The sequence below is a fragment of the Mobula hypostoma genome, chromosome 9, assembly GCF_963921235.1.
Source record: "Mobula hypostoma chromosome 9, sMobHyp1.1, whole genome shotgun sequence".
Taxonomy (NCBI): domain Eukaryota; kingdom Metazoa; phylum Chordata; class Chondrichthyes; order Myliobatiformes; family Myliobatidae; genus Mobula; species Mobula hypostoma.
Window position 1 is genome coordinate 68891388 of NC_086105.1, and position 9653 is coordinate 68901040.

The following is a 9653-nucleotide window of genomic DNA, read 5'->3' on the forward strand; positions in this document are numbered from 1 at the left end:
CTGCTCACAACACTCAAGTGGGATCTGACCAACACCTTATATATTCTAGTTCTCTTGAAATGAATTCTAACATCGTGTTTGCCTTCCTTACAACTGACTCAACTTGCAAGTTAACCTTTAGGGAATCCTGCACAAGGACTCCCCAAGTCCCTCCGTACGGCAGGATTTTTAAAAATTTTCTCCCCATTTACAAAACAATCCATGCCTTTATTCCTTCAGGTAAAGTGCATGACTATGCAGTTCCCTATGTTATATTCCATCTGACCCTTCTTTTCCCATTCTCCCAATCTGTCCCAAGTTCTTCTGCAGACACCCTGCTTCCTCAACACTACTTGCCCCTCTGCCTACCTTCATATTGTCCGCAAATTTGGCCAGAAATCCATCAGTTCCTTCATCCCAACACTGACCCCTGTGGCACGCCACTAGTCACCAACAGCCAACCAGAAAAGGCCCCCTTTATTTCCACTCTTTGCCTCCTGCCAGTCAGCCAATCTGCTATCTATTCTAGCATCTTTCCTGTAATACCATGGGCTCTTATTTTGTTAAGCTGTTTCATTTGTGACACCTTGTCAAAGGCCTTCTGAAAATCCAAATAAACCAGCATCTACTACCTTTGCCTACCTACCTGCCTGTTATTTCTTCAAAGAAGTCCAAGAGATTTGTTAGGTGAAATTTCCCCTTTAGAAAACCACGCTGACTTTGGCCTATTTTATCAAATGCCCCAAAACCTTATTCTTCATAACAGACTCCAACATCTTTCCAAACACTGAAGGCAGGGAAACTGGCCTATAATTTCCTTTCTTCTGCCTCCCTCCCTTCTTAAAGAGTGGAGTGACATTTGCAATTTTCCGCTCCTCAGGAACCATTTCAGAATCTGGTGATTCTTGAAAGATCATTACTAATGCCTCCATAATCTCTTCAGTTATCTAGTTCAGAACCCTGGGGTGTAGTCCATCTGGTTCGGGTGACTTATCTACCTTCAGACTTTTCAGCTTCCCAAGCTCCTCAGAAATATCAACACCTGCCCCCTCCCCCAACACTGCTGCAGTTCAGGCATTCTGCTGGAGTCTTCCACAGCGAAGACTCACACAAAGTACTTCCAGTGTTAAGTTCCTCTGCCATTTCTTTGTGCCCCAGTCCTACCTTTCCAGTGGTCCAATATCCACTCTCATCTCTTTTAATGTATCTGAAAAAACTTTTTGTATCCTCTTTTATATTATTGGCTAGCTTATCTTCATATATCATCTTTTCTCTCTTTATGGCTGTTTTAGTTGCCTTCTGTTTGTTTTTAAAAGCTTCCCAATCCTCTATCTTTCCACTAAGTTTTGCTTTTATGCTGAATTTGACTTCCTTTGTCCATAAGACACAGGAGCAGATTTGGGCCATTCGGCCCATCGAGTCTGCTCTGCCCTTCAATCATGGCTGATTCTTTTTTTGCCCTCCTCAACCGTACTACCCAGCCTTCTCCCCGTAACCTTCAATGCCGTGTCCAATCAAGAATCAATCAAGCTCTACCTTAAATACACCCAATGACCTGGCCTCTGCGGCTGCTGGTGGTGATAAATTCCACAAATTCACCACCCTCTGGCTGAGGAAATTCCTCCGCACCTCTGTTTTAAATAAATGCCCCTCTATCTTGAGACTGTGTCCTTGTGTCCTAAATTCCCCCAACATGGGAAAAGTCCTTTCCACATCTACTCTGTCTAGGTCTTTCAACATTCAAAAGGTTTCAGTAAGATCCCCCCTCATCCTTCTAAATTCCAGCAAGTACAGACCCAAAGCCATCAAACTTTCCTAATATGATAACCCTTTCATTCCCAGAATTATCCTTGTGAACCTCCTCTGGACAGTCTCCAATGCCATCACGTCTTTTCTTAGATGAGGAGCCCAAAACTGTTCACAATACTCAAGGTGAGGCCTTGCTAGTGCCTTATAAATCTTCAGCATCATATCCCTGTGCTTGTATTCTAGACCTCTAGAAATGAATGCTAACATTGCATTTGCCTTCCCCCCACCAGCTCTAACTGTAAGTTAACCTTTAGGATGTTTTGCACAAGGCCTCCCAACTTCCTTTACACCTCAGATTTTTTTGTTTTTCTTCCTGTTTAGAAAAGAGCCCGCACATTTATTACTATCAAAATGTATGGCCATGCATTTTCAAACATTGCATTTCATTTGCCACTTTCTTGCCCATTCTCCTATTCTGTCTAAGTCCTTCTGCAGCCTACTTGTTTCCTCAACACTACCTACCCCTCCACCAATCTTCGTACCATCTGCAAACTTGGCAACAAAGCTGTCTATTCCATCATCTAGATCATTGATATACAACATAAAAAGAAGTACTCCCAACACCAACCCCTCTGCAACACCACTAGTCACTGGCAGCCAACCAGAAAAGGATCCTTTTATTCCCACTCACTGCCTCCTACTAATCAGCCAATGCTCTAATCATACCAGTAACTTTACTGTAAAACCATGGGCTCTTAACTTGGTAAGCATCCTCATGTGTGGCACCTTGTCAAAGGCCTTCTGAAAGTCCAAGTATACAACATCCACTGAATCCCCTTTATCTATCCTACTTGTAATCTTCTCCAAGAATACCAACAGGTTCACCAGGCAGGATTTTCGCTTAAGGAAACCATGCTGACTTTGTCCTATCTTCTCCTGTGTCACCATGTACTCCATAACCTCATCCTTAACAATTAACTCCAACATCTTCCCACCCACTGAGGTCAGGCTAACTGGTCTATAATTTCCTTTCTGCTGCCTTCCTCTTTCCTTAAAGAGTGGAGTGACTTTTGCAATTTTCCAGTCCTTTGGCACCATGCAGAAGTCCAATGATTTTTGAAAGATCATTACTAATGCCTCCACAATCTCTACCGCTACCTCTTTCAGAATCCTAAGGTGCAGTTCATCTGGTCTGGGTGACTTATATACCTATAGGTCTTTCAGCTTTTTGAGCACGTTCTCCCTTGCAATAGTAACTGCACTCACTTCTCTTCCCCCACATACTTCAACATCTGGTACATGGCTACCATCTTCCACAGTGAAGACTGGTGCAAAATACTCATTTAGTTCATCTGCCATCTCCTTGTCCCTGTTATTATTTCCTGGCCTTATTTTCTAGTAGTCCTATATCCACCCTCATCTCTCTTTTATTTTTTACATTCTTGAACAAGCTCTTACTATCTACTTTGATATGGTTTGGTAGCTTGCTTTCATATTTCATCTTTTCTCTGAATGATTCTTTTAGTTGGTCTGTAGGTTTTTAGAAGCTTCCCAATCCTCCATCTTCCTGCTAATTCTTGCTTTGTTGTATGCCCTCTCTTCTGCTCTTGCATTAGCTTTGTCAGTCTTGTCAGTCATGGTTGTACTATTTTGCCATTTGAGTATTTTTTGTTTTTGGAATACATATAGTGGCATGCAAAAGTTTGGGCACCCCGGTCAAAATTTCTGTTACTGTGAATAGCTAAGCAAGTAAAAGATGAACTGATTTCCAAAAGGCATAAAGTTAAAGATGGAACATTCCTTTAATATCTTAAGCAAGAAAACTTTTTTTCATCTTTTACTGTTTCAAAATAACAAAAAAGGAAAAGGGCCCAAAGCAAAAGTTTGGGCACCCTGCATGGCAGTACTTAGTAACACCCCCTTTGGCAAGTATCACAGCTTGTAAATGCTTTTTGTAGATTCTTCATTGCAAAAGGCTTCTAGTTCTGTAAGATTCTTGGGCTGTCCTACATGCACTGCTCTTTTAAGGTCTATCCACAGGTTCTCGATGATGTTTAGGTTGGGGAACTGTGAGGGCCATGGCAAAACCTTCAGCTTGTGCCTCTTGAGGTAGTCCATTGTGGATTTTGAGGTGTGTTTAGAAACATAGAAACATAGAAAATAGGTGCAGGAGTAGGCCATTCGGCCCTTCGAGCCTGCACCGCCATTTATTATGATCATGGCTGATCATCCAACTCAGAACCCAGCCTTCCCTCCATACCCCCTGACCCCCGTAGCCACAAGGGCCATATCTAACTTCCTTTTAAACATAGCTAATGAACTGGCCTCAACAGTTTGCTGTGGCAGAGAATTCCACCATGAAAGGGTTATCATACGAGGAACATTTGATAGCATTGGGTCTGTACCCACTGGAATTTAGAAGGACGAAGGGGGGAATCTTATTGCAACCCTTCAAGTGTTGAAAGGCCTAGAGAAGGTAGATGTGGAAAGATGTTTGTTGTGGTGGGGGTGTCTAGGGCAAGCAGGCACAGCCTCAGCATAGAGGGGTGTTCATTTAAAAAAGTGATGCCTAGAAATTTCTTTAGCCAGAGGGTGGTGAATTTGTGGAATTTATTACCACAACCTGCTGTGGAGGCCAGGTCATTGGTTGTATTTAAGGCAGAGGTTTGAGAGGTTCTTGACTGGACAAGGCATCAAAGGTTACGGGAGAAGGCCAGGAAGTGGGGCTGAAGAGGGAAAAAAAAGGATCAAGGCAGAGAAGACTCTTTGGACCAAATGGCCTAATTCTGCTCCCTTGTCTTGTGGCCTTATGAATACAGGCCCTTCGGCCCAACCATTCCACACCAGCCATACTAACCCTCCAATAAGTCCCATTTTCCTGCATTTGGCCCTTGTCACTCTAAGCCCTGACCCTTTACTTAGCTATAGAAAATCGTCACTTGGTTCAAAAAATAAGGAGAAATATTATACAGGCAAAAGTGTAGGCACATGGAAAACGGAAGGCAGAGAATGTTTTACTAAATGATCAAATTGACTTCCATGCTTTTTGCTGCAACCCTGCCCCGTTCATGTGTGTTTACATTCACACACACAATATTGATTCAGCCACAGTAGCAACACACTGATTCATCATTGTCTTACAAGCCGTACAACCCAGGTCAGGTCCCTCTTGCTTCATTTGGTCAAATATGTTCAGTAGTCTACAATTCACTGTTACTATCAGCAATCCAAAATTAGCTCTAGTTTCAGCAATCATTTACCAGCGATTCCCTCGTCCAGCACACAAAGGCACTTACGCTACACAGTGAGTATAGTGCCCCGCCTAAATATTTGTCATAGGACAGCAAGCAGGCTTTAACAAGCACTGTACTGCTGCCATAAATAAAAACAAATTTCATGACGTATGTGAGTGATGATAAACCTGAGTCTGATATGGGCCTCTATTGTGGACTGAGAATGGGAAGGGGGGAGGAAGAGGGGAATCATGGTTGGGAAAAGGGGAAGGGAGAGATGAGGGAGCGGGAAGCACTGGGGAGACATTCTGTAATATAGAAACATAGAAACATAGAAAATAGGTGCAGGAGTAGGCCATTCGGCCCTTCGAGCCTGCACCGCCATTTATTATGATCATGGCTGATCATCCAACTCAGAACCCAGCCTTCCCTCCATACCCCCTGATCCCCGTAGCCACAAGGGCCATATCTAACTTCCTTTTAAACATAGCTAATGAACTGGCCTCAACAGTTTGCTGTGGCAGAGAATTCCACAGATTCACCACTCTCTGTGTGAAGAAGTTTTTCCTAACCTCGGTCCTAAGAGGCTTCCCCTCTATCCTCAAACTGTGACCCCTCGTTCTAGACCTCCCCAACATCGGGAACAATCTTCCCGCATCTAGCCTGTCCAATCCCTTTAGGATCTTATACGTTTCAATCAGATCCCCCCTCAATCTTCTAAATTCCAACGAGTACAAGCCCAGTTCATCCAGTCTTTCTTCATATGAAAGACCTGCCATCCCAGGAATCAATCTGGTGAACCTTCTTTGTACTCCCTCTATGGCAAAGATGTCTTTTCTCAGATTAGGGGACCAAAACTGCACACAATACTCCAGGTGTGGTCTCACCAAGGCCTTGTACAACTGCAGTAGTACCTCCCTGCTCCTGTACTCGAATCCTCTCGCTATAAATGCCAGCATACCGTTCGCCTTTTTCACCGCCTGCTGTACCTGCATGCCCACTTTCAATGACTGGTGTATAATGACACCCAGGTCTCGTTGCACCTCCCCTTTTCCTAATCGGCCACCATTCAGATAATAATAATAATCTTTAGGATCATTATCCTGTTGTAGAAGCCATCCTCTTTTCACCTTCGGCTTTTTTACAGATGGTGTGATATTTGCTTCCAGAATTTGCTGGTATTTAATTCTTCCCTCTACCAGTAAATGTTCCCCATGCCATTGGCTGCAACACAAGCCCAAAGCATGATTGATTCACCCCCGTGCTTAACAGTTGGAGAGGGGTTCTTTTCATGAAATTCTGCCCCCTTTTTTCTCCAAACATACCTTTGCTCATTGCAGCCAAAAAGTTCTATTCAAAGGGTTCAAAGGAACACCTAAACAAGCCTGATGCATTTTGGAAACAAGTCCTGTGGACTGATGAAGTTAAAATAGAACTTTTTGGCTGCACACCGTCTGTGAAAAAGCCGAAGATGAAAAGAGGATGCCTTCTACGACAGGATAATGATCCTAAACACACCTCAAAATCCACAATCAACTACCTCAAGAGGCACAAGCTGAAGGTTTTGTCATAGCCCTCACAGTCCCCTGACCTAAACGTCATCGAAAATCTGTGGATAGACCTCAAAAGAGCAGCGCATGCAAGAAGGCACAAGAATCTCACAGAACTAGAAGCCTTTTGCAAGGAAGAATGGGTGAAAATCGCCCAAACAAGAATTGAAAGACTCTTAGCTGGCTACAAAAAGCGTTTACAAGCTGTAGTACTTGCCAAAGGGGGTGTTACTAAGTACTGCCATGGAGGGTGCCCAAACTTTTGCTTCAGGCCCTTTTCCTTTTTTGTTATTTTGAAACTGTAAAAGATGGAAATAAAAAAGTTTTCTTGCTTAAAATATTAAAGAAATGTGTCATCTTTAACTTTATGCCTTTTGGAAATCAGTTCATCTTTTACTCGCTTAGCTATTCACAGTGACAGAAATTTTGACCAGGAGTGCCCAAACTTTTGCATGCCACTGTATATCTTGCACCTTCGTTTTTCCCAGAAACTCTCGCGATTGCCGCTCTGCTGTCATGCCTGTCAGCATCTCCTTCCAATATACTTTGGTCAACTTCTCTTTCATACCACTGAAATTTCCTTTACTCCACTGAAATACTGCTGCAGCAGACTTTACTTTCTCAATATCAAATCTCAGTTGAACTCAATCATATTGTGATCACTGCCTCCTAAGGGTTCTTTTACTTTAAGCTCCCTAATCGCCTGGTTTATTACATATCACTCAATCCAGTATAGCTGATCCCCTCGTAGGCTCAATGACAAACTGCTCTAAAAAGCCATCTCGTGGGCATTCAACAAACTCACTCTCTTGAGATCCATTACAAACCTGATTTTCCCAATCAATTTGTATGTTAAAATCTCCCATGACTATCAGAACATTCCCTTTTGACATGCCTTTTCTATTTTTTTCTCCAGTCCTGTTGAAGGGTGTTAGAAACATAGAAAACCTACAGCACAATACAGGCCCTTTGGCCTACAATGCTGTGCTGAACATGTACTTACTTTAGAAATTACCTAGGGTTACCCATAGCCCTCTATTTTTCTAAGCTCCATGTACCTATCCAGGAGTTTCTTAAAAGACGCTTCCACCACCGTTGCCAGCAGCCCATTCCATGCACTCACCACTCTCTGCATGAAAAAAAACTTCACCCTGACATCTCCTCTGTACCTTCTTCCAAGCACCTTAAAACTGTGCCCTCTCATGTTAGCCATTTCAGCCCTGGGAGAAAGCCTCTGACTATCCACATGATCAATGCCTCAAAACAGCCCAAAATGTTGACTATACTCTTTTCCATAGATGCTGCCTGACCTACTGCGTTCCTCGACCATTTTGTGTATGTCACTCCTTTGGTTGGGGTCAACCATGGCTGTTGTGTCCCAGCTGTCGATGGGATACGCAAGCCAGGGCAGTGTGATATTGCCCATGTAGCAGGCTGCTCCTCTCCACGTAGCTGATGAATCCAAAGGAACCAGCTTGGCACCAGCAGCACCACAGGAATTGCCGGTCGGTATTGAACTCAACGTAGTTAATAGACTGCATTAGGTATGCCAGTTCTGGATATTTTGTCAGTGGTTTACTCCCAAAGTCTTCCCCATGGGTGGGTACAGCGCAAGACAGCAGAGGTTTGAGATCAGAGTTTTCCTTCTCCTAGATGAGCTGCCAGCCACGGCTGACCAGCCCCATCTGCCCGAAGTGACTGGTTTTAAGGTGCCAGTAACCTGCCTTTGACCCTTCTGTCAGTAGAAACAGTTCTGCCAGGCTTAGTAGCTAAGCCACATGTGAAGGCCAGGAGTTGGACTTGGTTGTCAGAGGCTATTTGGTATGTACACCATGGGGTACCTATTTAACAAAATAGTTAATGAGAGCTTATCCCCACTATATTCCCCGGCTGAAACAACCTTAAGTAATCAATATGTTTATTAGAGATCAAAGATCTAAGTGTATCAAAGCCATCATTCTTTGTTTCACTTTCAGGTAAAATTCTTCAAGTTGTCATCTGTTCATTAATGACCTTTCAGCCTAAGGTGAGAACATTTACTGATGCTGGCACAATTTTCAGTACTATTCCCAGAAGTCAGAAAATAAGCAGCATGCCTCAGACTAGCAGTTTTCAGTTTTTGTTGCACTGGGATATCTTTGTTGAAAACTAACATCAAATGCCAAACAGTGATCAGTTTAAATGGAAAATACAGTGGTACAAAGCAGAAAATGCTGGAAGAATTCAGCAGGTAGCACATCTACTAACTTTATTTAATAACTTATGACCAAGATTTCCAAGTCCTCTTATAATAAACAGAATGGCTTTTTTATATAAGGGGTTCTTGTTTAGCAGAACACTCAGGTTACAGTATTTTCAGATTGCTTCTTCAGCGGTCTCAGATGGGAAATTTTTGAAGCTGATAGATTGCCATTTCTTTTACCAAATTGAAATACAAAATAAATCTCAAGTACAAATTTCTATTAAAACCAAAAATTGACTATTTTGAGCACTTGCATACAAAATTTAACTTTCAACCGATTGATGCTAATTTAATCAAAATGCTCACTTAGCAACATCTACAGAATGGACTGCAGTTGTTCAGTGCATTTCCAGCTGTGCTTCCCAACTCCATGACCACTGCTACTGAGAGAAACAAGAGTTGCAGGTTCATGGGAATGCTAGCATCTCCATCCTTCCTTCACCTAAATCCAGGAACCTCTTTATGAGAGTAACCTTTACTAGAAGAACTACAACTGTTTGGGAAGTTGGCTTACCTTTATATTCTCAAAGACAAATAGGGCTGTGTAAAAAAGCTGGTCTTGCCAGTGTCTTTCCCTTTACAGGAATGAATTAAGATATAAATATCATCTGCCCTTTATCAAGTGAGTATATTGGAAGATCACTTACATGAAGGAAATTTGTCATTCAATGTATTCTCTTTTATTTATGCCTTAACAAAACAGACTGGTGAAAGTTGAAGTGTATAGGGGTATCCTTAAAAAATTACTTGCATGTGTGTATCAGCTTTCATAGAACACTCCAGGATAGTACAGGCCCTTTGGCCCATAAAATTGTACCGGCCCTTTAACCTACTCTAAGATCAATCTAACCCTTCCCTTCCACAAAGCCTTTTATTTTTCTTTCATCCATGTGTCTATCT